An 18798-nucleotide genomic window follows, 5' to 3' on the forward strand; every position below is an offset into this window, starting at 1 on the left:
ATGGTGGGTTGTTTGGGTGAGAATTAGAAAACATCAATTTTCCTGTTTTAAGATCTTTGCATGTCAATATCTCAGCAACTAAGGATCGTATCAACAAAGTTCACAAAAGCAAAATATAGAGAATTTTCTCAGCTTTTCAAAAATATTTCATTCTAAAGTCGGCAAACATAGGCACTAATTAAAAAAAATAAATAGAAAAAACTTATTTAAAAATCACTACAACATGAAAACGGTGCACTTCATCAAAGTTTCACTTAAGTACTTTTCGATAGCAAATTTGATTTAACATCGAAAAAGGAAGTTGAAAAAAAAATTCAACAAATATTTCGAATTTCAAAAAAAAAATCTGTATTGATTAAAGAATTCTTAACTTGATCAAAGATTTTTTGCACAACCTAGAAATTTCTTTAATGTTGGTATTTGAAGTCCCCTAAGACATTAAAAAAATAAAAATTAAGTTTTTTTGCAAATCAAGTTGTGTCACTACAGAAAAGTGAATTTAAAAATCACAAAAAAATATTTTACTGTGTATCATTTTTTTTCAGTGCAGTCCTTATCCATACCAACAACTTTGCCGAAGACACCAAATCTATCAAAAAAATAACTTCAAAAGATACAGATTGTTGAATTTTCATTCATCATATTTGTATGGACAGCTGCCAAATTTGTATGGAAAATTATATGGACAAATTATGATGCAAAATGGCTTCTTTGGGCAGACCAAAGGTGCCAAAAAAGTTTCAGCCAGAATAAAAAACACATAAAACGATTGACCGAAATCTCAAAGAAATGATCATGTAATATTAATGCACGTAAGCACATAAAATAACTGACATTAGGGAAACATGTTTAACATATTAATTATTTTTCCAATCAGCTATCGAAAATACAAAAAATAAAAACAAATTGAAAAAGTGACTTAATTAGAAAAACTTGACCAAGGGTTTATTGTTCTGTTACAGATCTGTTACAGAATGAAATTTTCACTTGCTCTAAAACCCTACCTCACCAAAGGATAGATTAATTTTTTTTGGTGTTTTATTATTGTTTTCATACAGTATGTAAAAAAAGTATTTACACCCCTTGGGCACCATGCACATTTTGTGATGAAACATGTTAACAATTTAAAGTTTGACAGAAACCTAGTACTACATTTTGTTCAGAAACTTATGCCGAACAATTTGCTAAGAAAAGCTCATGAAAATATGATTTCTATAAAAAGTTATATAACAAATACTATTACGAAAATAAAAAAAGGTGCAAAAAAAGTTTGTACACCTTTCGCAAAATTAACATAAACAAAGTTATTTGTTGACAAATCACCATGAATCCAGTCTCCCAACTCCAAATAGGCATCCTTGACTGATTAAAAAAATAATTTGGATTGAATATAAAGTTTACTAACTACTTAGTATACAAGTTTATATAACTCTGGAAATTTTATATAAACTTATCTTAACTTAATTTTGAAAACCTTTAATTTAAGTAAATTTCATTATATTACCATAGAATTGCTAAATAAACATTTTGGAGTGGGTATAACACCGATTTGGGGGTCACTTTATTTTATTTTTCAAAGTTTATGTGAATGATACTTTTTTATTTTCAAGATCTTCGAATTTAAAAACAACGAAAGAAATTGAAATGACTTCCATCACAAATAAAAACACATTTCCCACCCAGTGTCCTGCTGCTTCTGGCCTCCCCTTTCTAGGTGCGGAGACAGAGAGTTGCAACGATATTATGACAAAACCACTACTCGATTAGCATACTTTAGTAGTTTTTCCACACTCGGCAGTTGGCCAATTTGGTTTAGACTAACCTCCGGGGCCTCCCGCAGAACCTCAGCCTCCTCCTCCTCCTCCTTCAAATTCACTTCCGGTGCAATTCCAAGCCGTCGACAAAATGTGGCTGGCCGATTTTTCCTTTTCCCGCAGCCCACCCCCCTCCTCACAAAATAAAAGTGTTTTGCGGTTAGAGCCTCCATTTCAAGAGCTCGAGACAAGTGTCAGGACTTTTACTTGCGTGGGTGATACCGTCACTTTGTTTGCGGTTGAAGAGTAGCGCTGCTTTTTTCCTTTATCTCAACACTCGTCGAATCTATTTCCCAAAGTCAATCTTTGGTGGGAAATCTATAAATAAAATCAAATCGTCTCACGTGCGCCAGAAGGTGGACCTCCCAGCGTCGCTTCGACGATCGAAATGGGAAATAAATTGTCTCCAAAGTGTCCATCCGTTTTGGAAAGTGTGTGTGTAAATGAAAAGCGCTTTCAGCAGAAGTGCGGGTAAAATTGCACTTTGTTCAGGGGAAAAAACTTTTTTTCTATCTCGTTTTGTGATGGTGGCTGAAAGCAGCAGAAGAGGGATCTCACTGGTCAGCGGAGTGGAAAAATAAATAGAAAACAATAGAAGTGAGATTTATCCAGGATGATTAGGAAGCGATGATGGCACTGGAAGGATAGAAATCTGCTAGATTGAGAAATTAAAAGAAAATTTGTTGAAAATTTATTTTTTGAGTAACACAAACTCAGCTTGAGAACCCACATTATACTTTTTATTTTCACCCTGTCTGAAGTTAAACGAAATACAAACAAAAATATTTGTTATTCTTCGAATATTATTAAAGGTATGGTAATTTTTCTAAGAACCTTTTCAAAATTAAACTTTGTTACAACTTTTATTCTGTTTGAACGCGTGAGGTTTCAAGAATAAAAGAAAAATAACAGAAAAAAAACTCATATCGAAAGCAAAATTATAAAATGATTGTGATAATTCAATTTTTAACTCATTACTCATGAGCAATTCTCTCAGATTTCGGTCATTCGATTTTTTATGTATTTTTTAATCCGGCTGAAACTTTTTTGGTGCCTTCGGTATGCCCAAAGAAGCCATTTTGCATAATTAGTTTGTCCATATAATTTTCCATACAAATTTGGCAGCTGTCCTTACAAAAATGATATATGAAAATTCAAAAATCTGTATCTTTTGAAAGAATTTGATCGATTTGGTTCAAAAAATCATAACTCAGTCAAATTTGTTTGCACAACCTGGATATTTCTGAAAAGTTGTCATTTTATGTCCCCTAAAACATATAAAAAAAAAGTTTTTTTCGCTAATCAAGTTTTAGTGACAAAAAGTTAATTGAAAAATCACCAATTTTTTTACCGTGTATCATTTTTTTTCAGTGTAGTCCTTATCCATACCTACAACTTTGCCGAAGACACCAAATCGATCAAAAAATTACTTCAAAAGATACAGATTTTTGAATTTTCATATATCATTTTTGTATGAACAGCTGCCAAATTTGTGTGGCAAATTATATGGACAAACTAATGATGCAAAATGACTTCTTTGGGCATACCGAAGGCATTCAAAAAGTTTCAGCCGGATTAAAAAATACAAAAATTAAAATTCAAGAAAAGATCGATTTCGTAGAGAACTACTCTAATCTAGAACGTAAACTTAATATTATCTAAATCACTTTTCTAAATTTCAAAAATTGGCTCAAAAATGTATGGGACAGTAAAAAACATAATTTAAAAAAATAACGTGCAATCAGCTGAACAATTGTTAAAATCCATTCTCCAGCACTGATAATTATTTCATGTTGTGGCTCATTTGAACATAACTGTAATTTTTGTAAAATTTCTACTGCAAAATGTTTTGCAAATGAATTTGAAATCCATTTTCATTGATCTTAAAAATGTGGCTTCTAATTTAAATTTTTAATCTTTTTGTGTTTTGCCTCCGCACCTCGACCTTGGTCAAAGTCAAGTGACATAAACTCTGAAAAATATTTGCAACGACCTTATTGAGACTATTGAAAATTTTATACAATGTTTTTGTTTGTTTTCCTTGCTTGAGGTGGTAAGAAGGGAGCTATCAAATGAAGAAAAAAAAATAATATTTTAGTTTATTTTTCAATATAATATTCAAATTATTCCAGCAGAAAGTACTACCACATATTTTACTAGTTACTGTTACTGTTAGAAATGAAAAAATAACTGTGAATTATTGAAAATATGTTATTTCCTCAACCCTTTCAGGCCTGAAAGGTCGTAATGACTCTTATCTAGTCTATAATTTTCGAATGAAGAATCATTTTTCCATCCGTTATTTTAAAAATATTTGAAAATAATTCAGGCCTCAAAGGGAAAAAAATATTTTTTTCGATCTGCGGATAAAAAATAAAAAAATGTCACAAAAACCTTAATATGCTCTATTTGAATTATAAAGCATGAACAGTTTCCAAATATCTGACAATCTATTTATTCAGTTTTTTCAACGATTATTTTTAAACGTATATTTTTTGTCTCCTTTCCCAGGATAGACTTGAATTTTCAATCAAAAACATACGCTCTCATGTTTTTGATAGAAAATTCAAGTTGGCATCGAAAAACGATTGATGGAATTGATATATCTTCAAAACTAAAAAAAAATGTCTTAATTGACCAGACAATCCTTTCCCAGATTTTTATTTCATATAGCCATTTTCTACCAAACCCGGGAATGGGTATTACTTATGTTTTTTGATTTGGCTCAAATTTTGTGAGGGCCTTCTCTATCACCAAAGAAGCTTTTTTGTGTCATTAGTTCACCCATAATAGTCTCCATACAATGTTGGCAGTTGATCATACTAAAATGGTACGTAAATATTCAAAAATCATTAAAATTTCAAGTAATTTTTTTATTGATCTGGTGTCTTGAGCAATGTTGTAGGTAATGATGAGGACTATTCAGAAAAAATAGGTAAGTGGAAAAAAAATGGTGACTTTTTTTTCCAATAACTCAATTTCCCAAAATTCGTATTTTTTTAATTTTTTGTGATTTTTTATATGTTAGTGAACAAAAACCCGCAGCTTTGAGTCATTCTGAAGTATGGACCAAAATGTTGCCGACAAGTTATGAATTTTAGAAGAAATATAGATTTTTGTAAAAAAAATAAATCTTTTTCTGCACCTTCTTCAAAATTTAGCCATTCAAAATTTAATTTTGTCCGAAAACTTCAAGTTTTTTGATTTTCAAAATAGTGTCAATGATTGTCCATTCCTGAAAATACCTTTTTTGAAAAGTTCAGAAAATTTGCTATGAAATTGTCTAAGAGACATTAAAGATTGGACCTCAGTTGGTCTTGCAAGGAAAAATAGTTTGGAGTTCGAAAAATCTGGCCAAACATTTGAAAAAGTCTTATGAAAACTCCAAGTGCCGTTTTGACCGTATCTGGACCAAAGAGCCCATGTGTGATTTTTTTATCGGATTCATTGGACAATTTCACGTATTATTCTCAATAATAGGCGAGGTTTATAAACATGATTCCGAAATAAAAAAAAAAAAATGTTATAAATGGAGAAAAACAACTTTTTCGCCATAACTGCGACAACTTTTAAATTTTAGCAATGACCTATACTTTTTTGGGTAGTATTTCGTAATTTAAATACGCTTCTTTTGAAACTCTATATTAGGCATGATATTGGTAAAAATATTAATATTGTTGGGTTTCTTAATTGCTGAAAAAAAATCTCTTTGATTTATGTCTTTGGATTTTCAAAATTTTTCGAATAATCGGAAATATCCAATTCCAAAATTTAAAAATCTATTTTGTATTTGAAGGGCTCTAATACTAGACTGAAAGGTTCTTTTAAAAACCTACGATATTGCAAAGACACCAAATCGATCTGAAAATTCTTTCTTTGATAATACGGATGGACATTTTGTTTCATAAAAATTGTGATCAAACACTATTTTCTGATCAGATTTTTCCGTAACGTACGAGATCGTTGGAATCTAAAATGAAAAATCCAAAAAATACTGTCACGATTCCATTGATGGAAAAATGGACCATTGCAGCTGCACCCGAAATCTTCCCCATCAGCAGCTCTTCTCTCCCGGACGACGACAAAGGGCTTGTGTTCTTTTTCGGAAAGCATTTTTTTCCCAAAAGAATACCCGAATCCAATCGACTGTCCTGACTTTTCCTCCCAAGCCCCACTCCCACTATGGTGCAACTATTCGATGAAGAAACTCGATTCGATGAAGAAAGATATATCCCTTTTCACAGTTCTCCCTTTAAATACAAAACGACTCCTCCATACGACGAACTAACTCTGGCGAAATGATAAAGCGAATTTTTATATTGCCAATAGCCGGATTTCAAAGTGGGTAGCGGTTGGATGGTGAGTCGAAAGTTTTCCAAAGTCGCCGAGGAGATAAAAGCGCAAGGAATTCCATAAATTGTCATCTTATTGCCATTTCTCCACGTGGTTTTGTTCCGCAGTCCTTTCATTTGCAGCAGCAACGTCAGTAGTGGGTGGAGACAGTAAACAAAGCTTTTCGCCGCAGTTTTTCGATTGAAAACCACCAACGCGCGCGCTGAGAAACGATAGAGTCATTGTGAAATGGCAACCGAATGGAAGGGCTTCCTCAAATGGTCTGCGTTTTTTTTTGTGGTTGAAAATTGGGGAAAGGATTTGTAATTTTGGTTTATTAATGTTCGAAATGGTAAACAGTTGCTAAATAAAGAAAAGTTTCTAGAAAAAAAAACGTGTCCTTCCCGGCCGAAAATTCTTTTGAGATTGTTACAGAAACTAAAACCAAAGCTAAATCTTGAATCTTGAATCTTGAATCTTGAATCTTGAATCTTGAATCTTGAATCTTGAATCTTGAATCTTGAATCTTGAATCTTAAATCTTGAATCTTGAATCTTGAATCTTGAATCTTGAATCTTGAATCTTGAATCTTGAACCTTGAATCTTGAATCTTGAATCTTGAATCTTGAATCTTGAATCTTGAATCTTGAATCTTGAATCTTGAATCTTGAATCTTGAATCTTGAATCTTGAATCTTGAATCTTGAATCTTGAATCTTGAATCTTGAATCTTGAATCTTGAATCTTGAATCTTGAATCTTGAATCTTGAATCTTGAATCTTGAATCTTGAATCTTGAATCTTGAATCTTGAATCTTGAATCTTGAATCTTGAATCTTGAATCTTGAATCTTGAATCTTGAATCTTGAATCTTGAATCTTGAATCTTGAATCTTGAATCTTGAATCTTGAATCTTGAATCTTGAATCTTGAATCTTGAATCTTGAATCTTGAATCTTGAATCTTGAATCTTGAATCTTGAATCTTGAATCTTGAATCTTGAATCTTGAATCTTGAATCTTGAATCTTGAATCTTGAATCTTGAATCTTGAATCTTGAATCTTGAATCTTGAATCTTGAATCTTGAATCTTGAATCTTGAATCTTGAATCTTGAATCTTGAATCTTGAATCTTGAATCTTGAATCTTGAATCTTGAATCTTGAATCTTGAATCTTGAATCTTGAATCTTGAATCTTGAATCTTGAATCTTGAATCTTGAATCTTGAATCTTGAATCTTGAATCTTGAATCTTGAATCTTGAATCTTGAATCTTGAATCTTGAATCTTGAATCTTGAATCTTGAATCTTGAATCTTGAATCTTGAATCTTGAATCTTGAATCTTGAATCTTGAATCTTGAATCTTGAATCTTGAATCTTGAATCTTGAATCTTGAATCTTGAATCTTGAATCTTGAATCTTGAATCTTGAATCTTGAATCTTGAATCTTGAATCTTGAATCTTGAATCTTGAATCTTGAATCTTGAATCTTGAATCTTGAATCTTGAATCTTGAATCTTGAATCTTGAATCTTGAATCTTGAATCTTGAATCTTGAATCTTGAATCTTGAATCTTGAATCTTGAATCTTGAATCTTGAATCTTGAATCTTGAATCTTGAATCTTGAATCTTGAATCTTGAATCTTGAATCTTGAATCTTGAATCTTGAATCTTGAATCTTGAATCTTGAATCTTGAATCTTGAATCTTGAATCTTGAATCTTGAATCTTGAATCTTGAATCTTGAATCTTGAATCTTGAATCTTGAATCTTGAATCTTGAATCTTGAATCTTGAATCTTGAATCTTGAATCTTGAATCTTGAATCTTGAATCTTGAATCTTGAATCTTGAATCTTGAATCTTGAATCTTGAATCTTGAATCTTGAATCTTGAATCTTGAATCTTGAATCTTGAATCTTGAATCTTGAATCTTGAATCTTGAATCTTGAATCTTGAATCTTGAATCTTGAATCTTGAATCTTGAATCTTGAATCTTGAATCTTGAATCTTGAATCTTGAATCTTGAATCTTGAATCTTGAATCTTGAATCTTGAATCTTGAATCTTGAATCTTGAATCTTGAATCTTGAATCTTGAATCTTGAATCTTGAATCTTGAATCTTGAATCTTGAATCTTGAATCTTGAATCTTGAATCTTGAATCTTGAATCTTGAATCTTGAATCTTGAATCTTGAATCTTGAATCTTGAATCTTGAATCTTGAATCTTGAATCTTGAATCTTGAATCTTGAATCTTGAATCTTGAATCTTGAATCTTGAATCTTGAATCTTGAATCTTGAATCTTGAATCTTGAATCTTGAATCTTGAATCTTGAATCTTGAATCTTGAATCTTGAATCTTGAATCTTGAATCTTGAATCTTGAATCTTGAATCTTGAATCTTGAATCTTGAATCTTGAATCTTGAATCTTGAATCTTGAATCTTGAATCTTGAATCTTGAATCTTGAATCTTGAATCTTGAATCTTGAATCTTGAATCTTGAATCTTGAATCTTGAATCTTGAATCTTGAATCTTGAATCTTGAATCTTGAATCTTGAATCTTGAATCTTGAATCTTGAATCTTGAATCTTGAATCTTGAATCTTGAATCTTGAATCTTGAATCTTGAATCTTGAATCTTGAATCTTGAATCTTGAATCTTGAATCTTGAATCTTGAATCTTGAATCTTGAATCTTGAATCTTGAATCTTGAATCTTGAATCTTGAATCTTGAATCTTGAATCTTGAATCTTGAATCTTGAATCTTGAATCTTGAATCTTGAATCTTGAATCTTGAATCTTGAATCTTGAATCTTGAATCTTGAATCTTGAATCTTGAATCTTGAATCTTGAATCTTGAATCTTGAATCTTGAATCTTGAATCTTGAATCTTGAATCTTGAATCTTGAATCTTGAATCTTGAATCTTGAATCTTGAATCTTGAATCTTGAATCTTGAATCTTGAATCTTGAATCTTGAATCTTGAATCTTGAATCTTGAATCTTGAATCTTGAATCTTGAATCTTGAATCTTGAATCTTGAATCTTGAATCTTGAATCTTGAATCTTGAATCTTGAATCTTGAATCTTGAATCTTGAATCTTGAATCTTGAATCTTGAATCTTGAATCTTGAATCTTGAATCTTGAATCTTGAATCTTGAATCTTGAATCTTGAATCTTGAATCTTGAATCTTGAATCTTGAATCTTGAATCTTGAATCTTGAATCTTGAATCTTGAATCTTGAATCTTGAATCTTGAATCTTGAATCTTGAATCTTGAATCTTGAATCTTGAATCTTGATTTTAAAAATATTTTTTTATTTTTTTCGCTATGCCACAAATAGATCCCTCCTGCCCAAATTACAATTCCCAACTTCCCATAAACCATCGAAAACTGCTGCTGCATTTGATACTTTGTGGCCTTTGCAGTAGTGCTCCCCAAGAAGTGGATAGTCATTGTGGGATTTTCCCGGGGAGAGCGCAATAATGAAGATAGCAGCCTGCGCTGGAGCGACCGGTTTTTGGGTGGCATTTGGTGTTGAAGTAAATAAGAAAGTGGCAACAATCCTTCGGGTAAGAACCTCGGTAATTTTGGGGTTGGAGTAATGGATTGCGAACGACTGATAATGCCGTTTCATAAATAAACGCGGCGACCGCAAGAATGAAGTTTATTATTTCTTTTAATAATAATACTTTGAGAAAGGCGTCTATGAAGCAATTTTAACAGAATAAAAGCTTGGTTTAAAACATATGCTTTTTTGCTGTTTTACTTTTTTGCTTTTTTGCTGTTTTGGTTTTTTGCTTTTTTGCTTTTGAGCAATTCCATGTCAAATGGGGAATCGGTTGTACCCGACCGATCGTATCAAAATTTGGTCAAAGACAAACTTGTAGGAAATTTGACGGGCTTTTCGAAAAAATACACTGAAAGAAAAATACACGCCACTTTTATGAGATTTATTGATTTTTAAGTTTAAAAGTCAAATTTGAAGGTGAGCCCACGATTTTTTTTCGTTCAAAATTTTTGTGAAAATAGCCTTAGATGATACAAAAAGACTCATGAAAAATGCAGGGTGGAGCAACTCACCTTAAAAATTACAAAAATCATTTACTGAAACTGTTTTTTTGAAAAGTGCTCTAAACGTCAAAATTTTCAAAAACCGAACTCGAGAGTCGATTTTCCAGACACTTTTACATAAAAGTCTCCATATTGACCGTGGTCCTTAGTCCAATCCTTGTGAAGTTACAGCGATTTTAAAAATAAAAATGTTGAAAAAATAGTTTTTTTCATGGTTTTTGCCATTTTCTATATGACAGACTTGATATTTCAGTCTCGAAAGTATTTTTACCGGAAAGCTCGTCCAATTTCCCATAAGTTTGTCTTTGGCCACATTTCAATTGGATTTATAGGCTTACAGATATAAGCTAATTACATTGCTCATAACTGAAAACATAATATTTTTTCAGTGTAGTATACTAACCTGGATAGTTAATTAGCTTATATCTGTAAGCTCATACATCCATTTGAAATGTGTTCAAAGACAAACTTATGGGAAATTGGACGAGCTTTCTGGTAAAAATACTTTCGAGACTGAAAAATCAAGTCAGTCATTTAGAAATTGCCAAAAACCATTAAAAAACCTATTTTTTCAACATTTTTATTTTTAAAATCGCTGTAACTTCACAAGGATTGAACTTAGGAACATGGTCAATGTGGAGACTTTTTATTTAAAATTTATTTAAATTTAAAAATTTTGAACGAAAAAAAATCGTGGGCTCACTTTCAAATTTGACTTTTAAACTTAAAAATCAAAAAATCTCATAAAAGTGGCGTGTATTTTTCTTTCAGTGTATTTTTTTCAGAAAGCCCGTTAAATTTCCTACAAGTTTGTCTTTGACCAAATTTTGATACGGCTTCGAGATACAGAAATATTTAAATTACGAAATACAAAAATATTTAAAACACTTACGCCCTTCTCAAATGTCATTATCGAGTGTAACTGGCTCCATATACACAAAAATGGCTTATATATGCCTAGGATAACATATCTACAAAGTTTCATTGAAATCGGAGAGGGTCATGAAAAAAGTACCTAAAAAATTCCTGTTTTGGGCTGGAGTTGCTTTTTTGCTTTTTTGCTTTTGCTTTTGCTCTTGCTTTTGCATTTGTTTTATACCTAGGAAGAATAGAGCAACCTCCATAGACAATAAAAAATCATAAAATCCAAAAAACCAAGATTCGCTCCAGCTTCCACCAACCTTTCCCCAGAACTTGAAATAATTATCATAGTAATAATTCTGTGTCATCTTAATTAAATGCCTGTGCCTACTCCCACCCTTCGGCGCTCAAAACTGGTTGAAAAGTTTTCATCTTTTTCAATATATGCCCCCTCTCAAGCTGACTTTTTCCCCTCTGCGTAATAGGACCTTGTGACTTATTGCCAGGCACTCTCTCGCTTTGGCAACGGTTTCCGGTTCCGGAGGCCGCTGCCTAGCTCTAATTAGTATGCAAATTATAAAACAGCTTCCGCAAGACTTTCGAAATTAAATTTACTGAAGGTATTTATGTGCTAATTTTTAGCGACATGCTTGCGCACTGACAGGAACAAAAAGTTTTCTGTTTTTTTTTTTGTTTGAAGCTTTTAAAAGGGGTGGGAAGGCCATTTTTCATGGGGGTGATTATGACACTGATTGCTGCAAATAATGATTACTGATTTTAAATAATAATCGTTTTTTCGATACTTTTGAAAACAACCAAAATTTGGTTTGAAATTAAAATCTATCTTTTTTTCAAAATAATCTTTCCGTGGATACAATTTGTTTGGTGCAAAATGCAAACTCCTATTGCCGAGCACGAGCTCTGTCGACCGATCCGATTCGTGAAGTGAATAATTATGACAATTTTGGTCTATTTTAGTTGTTGGCTATTAGCTTTCTAAACCCTTCTCAGCATTTGTCTGAGTCGCAAGTCCAGAGAAAAATGTATTTTAGTTGTTTGTAAAAAACCAGTTTTGTTTTTATTTTCATTTTCAAGTCATAGTCAAGTCATAGTCAAGTCATAGTCAAGTCATAGTCAAGTCATAGTCAAGTCAGTCCAAACCCCTCCAAATCTCCCGACGATAATCTCAGAATTGAGCTTTGCAAATATCCACTAAGTAACCAACCATGCAGTTGCAGTGGAGGAGTCGTTGGCATCGGTTCAAAAGAATACCACTTTGTCAACAAACACTCAAAACCCAGCTTCCGCGTGCCGCAAAACAAGCAAAAACAGGAAATGTTCCGCATTATGATTCTTTTTTTCCTCTCCCTCCCACCCCGATCAGATCTCGCCAGATGCGCCACCCACTATGCAATGCATCATGCATTTTGAGGAAAAGCACCCTGGCAAACAAACGCGGCAGAAAACAGGAAAGAAAAACAATTGTCGACTCTGCAATGCAAGTGAGTGCTACCCACACCCACACATTCAGAACTTCAACTCCTATGCAGAACTAACAGCGCGTCGTCAGCAATTGTAGCTCCTTCTCGACATCCCTGGAGGAGAAAGGGGAGGGAGAAAAGTCCTTTTTTTTGCCTTTCCGGGCGTCTTGTTCGGGCAATGAAAATGCATTCGGGATGAAACGTGAACGAAATTTATGAATTCTCATTTGGAGATCATTTTTCACATTTGGAAGCGGGTGAATGGGGAAAATTTTGATGGTGAAATGTGAATTCACTCGAAGCATTTTGTTTCATCGAGGAAAGGTATGTTTGCTGGTAAAACTATGTGTTTCAAATTAATATTATGCTTATGAAGTTTTCGATTCTTAATTATGAGATTTTTCACAAGATAGCACACATGAGCAATTCTCTACGAAATCGGCCGATTTAATCTATTTTTATTTTTTGTATTTTTTGATTTGGCTCAAACTTTGTGGAAGCCTTCCCTATGACCAAAGAAGCTATTTTGTTTCATTGGTTCACCCATACATGTCTCCATACAATTTTGGCAGCTGTCCATACAAAAATATTCAAACAGCTGCAACTTTTGAGAGATTTTTCTCAATAATTCGGTGTCTTCAGCAAAGTTGTAGATATTGTTGAGGACTATTGAGAAAAAAAAGGTACACGGAAGAACAAAAAGTGCCAATTTTTAATTAACTTTTTTCGCAAAAAAAAAAAAATCAAAATTTCATACAAAAACAAATATTGACCTAATTCTTTCATGCAAAATTGAATTTGCAATCGAACACTACTTTACAGATTTTGACAAAGAACTTTGTAATAAGGGCACTGTCTACGGGTGTCAATCCAAAATTTCGCCAAGCGAAAGTGTAACGATTTGTGTAATTGTTTGAACGCTTATATCTTCCACCCAATTCAAGCAATCTGCATCCTTTATCCACCAAACGAAAGGGGAAGTCTTAAATTGCAAGTAGACTACCTCACAAAGTTGATAAAACTTTGTTAAAGTATTCAAAAGTTTAGATGAAAATAAAAAATGAATGCAGGAAAAATCCCGGCTGCTGATTGGCTGAGAGCACTTTACAAATTTTGCCTTGCCTCCTGCTTTCGTGGAACTGTCACGCGAGAATGTTGCACCACTGTTGCCACATTTCATGCAAACTATTTAAGCTAGCACTTAGCCTCAGAAAATTTCAGTGCCTTCCGTGGTTTCATCAAAGACGGATCCACGATGGTAATTTAATTGCTCACACACACACACGCACACATTGAAAGACACGATTTGTGCACTACATTGGAAGGAATTCTGTTCTAATGAAGATTGTTAGGATGGTCACCGGACAACCAGAATGATTTGGGGCAATGGGGTTGGGGCCAATCTGGTAGGATATTGGCCACACCCGGAGTGGCCAATGCCCTGGGGAAGGTTCTACCGGGGGGACATTAATCGAATCATACGACTTGGGGCAATATTGGTATCAAAATTCATGGTTTTTGAAACTGGTAATGAAAATGGCCATTTTAACCGGATTGACCACACCCGGGGTGGCCAGTGCCCTCGGAAAGGTTCTACCGGGGGGACATTAATCGAACCATACGACTTGGGGCAATATGGGTATCAAAAATCATGGTTTTTGAAACTGGTAATGAAAATGGCCATTTTAACCGGATTGACCACACCCGGGGTGGCCAGTGCCCTCGGGAAGGTTCTACCGGGGGGACATTAATCGAACCATACGACTAGGGGTAATATGGGTATGCTGATTGATACCCATATTGCATCAAGTCGCATGGTTCGATTAATGCCCCCTGGTAGAACCTTCCCCAAGGCACTGGCCACTCCGGGTGTGGCCAATCCGGTCAAAATGGCCATTTTCATTACCAGTTTCAAAAACATGAATTTTGATACCCATATTGCCCCAAGTCGTATGGTTCGAATAATGCCCCTCCGGTAGAACCTTCCGCAGGGCTCTGGCCACTCCGGGTGTGGCCAATCCTGTCAAAATGGCAATTTTCATTACCAGTATCAAAAACCATGAATTTTGATACCATATTGCCCCAAGTCGCATGGTTCGATAAAAGTCCCCGGTAGAACCTTCCCCAGAGCACTGGCCACTCCGGGTGTGGCCAATATCCTACCAGATTGGTCCCAACACCATTGCCCTAAATCATTCTGGTTTTCGGGTGACCGTCCAACAATCTTTATAAGAACAGAATTCCTCTCAAGTTGGTGCACAACCTGTGTCTATCGATGTGTGGATGTGTGTGTCTGAGCAATAAAATTACCACCGTGGATCCGTCTTTGACGAAACCTCGTAAGGTACTGAAATTTTCTGAGGCTATCTGTTAGCTTAAATAGTTCGCATGAAATGTGGCAACAGTGGTACAACATTCTCGCGTGACAGTTCCACGAAAGCAAGAGACAAGGCAAAATTTGCACCATGTTGCCACATTTCATGCGAACTATTTAAGCTAACAGATAGCCTCAGAAAATTTCAGTACCTTACGAGGTTTCGTCAAAGACGGATCCACGGTGGTAATTTTATTGCTCAGACACACACATCCACACATCGATAGACACAGGTTGTGCACCAACTTGGGAGGAATTCTGTTCTAATGAAGATAGAACGGTCACCCGAAAACCAGAATGATTTGGGGCAATGGTGTTGGGACTAAACTTTTAGGATATTGGCCACAGCCTGGAGTGGCCAATGCCCTGAGGGAAGGTTCTACCGGGGACTTTTATCGAACCATGCGACTTGGGGGCAATATGGGTATCAAAATTCATGGTTTTTGATACTGGTAATGAAAATGGCCATTTTGACAGGATTGGCCACAGCCTGGAGTGGCCGGTGCCCTCAGGGAGATTCTCCCGGGAAGACATTTATCGAACCATGCGACTTGGGGCAATATGGGTATCCAAATTCATGGTTTTTGATACTGGTAATGAAAATGGCCATTTTGGCAGGATTGGCCACACCCGGAGTGGCCAATGCCCTGAGGGAAGGTTCTACCGGGGACTTTTATCGAACCATGCGACTTGGAGCAATATGGGTATCAAAATTCATGGTTTTTGATACTGGTAATGAAAATGGCCATTTTTACAGGATTGGCCACACCCGGAGTGGCCAGTGCTCTGGGGAAGGTTCTACCGGGGGGACATTTATCGAACCATGCGACTTGGGGCAATATGGGTATCAAAATTCATGGTTTTTGATACTGGTAATGAAAATGGCCATTTTGACAGGATTGACCACAGCCTGGAGTGGCCGGTGCCCTCAGGGAGGTTCTCCCGGGAGGACATTTATCGAACCATGCGACTTGGGGGCAATATGGGTATCAAAATTCATGGTTTTTGATACTGGTAATGTAAATGGCCATTTTGACAGGATTGGCCACACCCGGAGTGGCCATTGCCCTGAGGGAGGGTTCTACCGGGGACATTTATCGAACGATGCGACTTGAGGCAATGTCGTTTTTGAGACTGGACATGAAATTTGCCATTTCGATAGTTGTTGTAAGGTCCATGATTTCCGGATGCCGTTTTTTCTGGGGGGGGGGATAGACATTTTCCGAACCATACTTGTTTTGGCAATAGTTTCGTTTTCTGCAATTTATTTTCACAGAGATGTCAATGATTGAAGACATTAAATTAGTATTAATTATTAAGGATTAAATAAATTGGCCAAAAATTAAAAAATATAAATAACAATAGAATGATTTTTTAGAGTTTTGTACAAAGTTCTTTGTCTTATTGGTCATGTAGAACATGACCACCTGCACCTTTTTTTGATAAAGGACTCTGTTTTCAAGATATAGCCACCAAAGTTTGATTTTAGCGAAATATTTGCAGTTTTTCAATTTTTAAAAATAGTTACCATAAGTCCCATTTCTAAAAATAGGTTTTTTGAAAAGTTCAGATTTTTTTTTTTATAAAATTGACTACGAGACATTTAAGATCAGACCTCTGGTTGCTGAGATACAGTGGCTTAAAGAAAAAGAAACAGGAAAATTGATGTTTTCCAAGTCACACCCAAACAACCAACCTTTTTCTAATGTCGATATCTTAGCAACAAATGGTCCATTTTCTAAGTTAAAATATTAAACATTTGTGAAATTTTCTGATCTTTTCGAAAGAATACCGTTAAAGTTTTTGAATGAAGACTTACATTACAAAAGGGCCAAATACTCAACATTAGGTCCTTTGAAAATGTTAGTCTCGATTTAAAATTGATTAAAAAATAGTTTGCCAAAAAATCAGATAATTTCACGATTGTTTCATATTTTAACATTGAAAATGGGACCATTAGTTGCTGAGATATCGACATTAGAAAATGGTGGGTTGTTTGGGTTAGACTTGAAAAACTACAATTTTTCAATTTCTTTTTCTTTAAGCTTTGAATGTCCCACATAGTTGACACACGATAATTTCTTTTCGTGTTTCGTCATCTATGGGACGACCCCCGACACCTTCTGTGTCGGTTAATGGAAGACCCCTAAAAAGCTAGTTCAACCAAATATTACACTTAGAATGAATGGCCCTTAGCTTCTTCACCTCCTTTCCTCTTATAACTGCCAGCGCCCTGGATCTATCCACCATGTGACAAAAGGTTTGAAAAAAAGAACTGTTGTCGCGATCTTCAATTCTGTCTCTCCTCTTTCTGTCCTAGGTTAGCTTAATATTTCTCGCCGCAAATTGCCTATATAAGCAAACAATTATAATTGACTTCCGGTGATCAAAAACAATATAGTAAAACATATAAAACTAGCATCTGGCCAAAATATGAGCACTCTAGGTCAACGGGAAGTGGGGCAAATCGGGACACAAAGTTTGAAGGTTCAAAAACGTCAAAAATCTTAAAAAGGCTATAACTTAGGCAAAATTCAATTTATTTTCAAAATTCAAAATGCATCTAAAAGGGCTTAAAAAATGCAACAAAATGCAGGATAGAGCATCCTAATTGGTTAAATCTAAAGGGAGTTATCGGCATTTTAGTGAAAAAATAGCATAATTTTCAAACTCAAATAAAAAAGTGTTCCATCCAGATATCAACTCGGTTCGACCTGCAGCTTGTAGGGGATATCTGGGACTACCATCTGAGACTGAGAACGCTTTGGGTAAGGCAGTTTAACTTATTAAATAGACACTTTTACTTTTAGTGGTTTTTTTTGTTGTAAATTTTTGATCGGGGACCCCTTAGATCCCATTTCTTGATGATAATTTTATCATATTCGTGTTCCTGAGACAATTTCACAATAGAAACATGTATAAAAATGTTTATTTTCATCCATTTTAACCCTTTAAAAAATGAAAGTTAAACAGCAACCAGGCTTTACTCGAAGGGAAGCATGAACATTGAAGTCCTCAGAAACACGTGCACTTGGAAATTTCCAAAAATATTAAGACAAGGCTGAATGGTTTCTCTCCAACGTTTGTAAATTATTCGGCTGTTCGGTTCTTCTACATGTAATTTTTCATTGTAAGAAAATGCGACGAACCGCCCTTACTCTCCATACCTACAAACTTTAAAGAGAAGCTATTCGGCCCTGTCTTAATATTTTTGAAAAATTCCAAGTGCACGGTTTCTGTGGACTCCAAAATTTATGCTTCCCCCCAGAGTTGAGTCTGCGCAGTCATTTTTGACAGTTTTTGTAGGTCAGTGTTATTGAACAAGTGTCTTAAAAAAATTTGCTAATTGTTCACATTTTGATCAAAAACCCTTGTTTAACATGATTGTGTAACACAAATGTCAAATCTAGCAACAGATTAGGAATAGTTCATTTTGAAGTTTATTCTGACTTAAATGAAACAGCAAAATGACATTTGCAGACATGATGTTTCATTTCAGTTTGCTAAACATGATAACATAGTAGATTTGACCTTTGGCTTCGGCTGAGATTTCACGTAAACCAGTTGGAACATGTTGACGAAACAAGCACAAATAGTTCTAAAAATAGAAACAGATTATGTTCAAAAGAAGTTTTGGCAAACTGTTACTGAACTTGAGAAAACCTCCCAAGTAACATTTTTTTCCAGGAGTTCTACAAGAGCTCTTCAAGATAGCTACAGCATAGCAGTTTGGACCGCGGTAGGATAAAATTCTCTTCAAAACTTCTTCAGGAGTTTGGAAGAGTACTTGAAGAGAATTTTATCCGACCGCGGTCCAAACTGCTATGCTGTAGCTTTCTTGAAGAGCTCTTGTAGAACTCCTGGAA

The sequence above is a fragment of the Culex quinquefasciatus genome, chromosome 2, assembly GCF_015732765.1.
Source record: "Culex quinquefasciatus strain JHB chromosome 2, VPISU_Cqui_1.0_pri_paternal, whole genome shotgun sequence".
Classification (NCBI taxonomy): domain Eukaryota; kingdom Metazoa; phylum Arthropoda; class Insecta; order Diptera; family Culicidae; genus Culex; species Culex quinquefasciatus.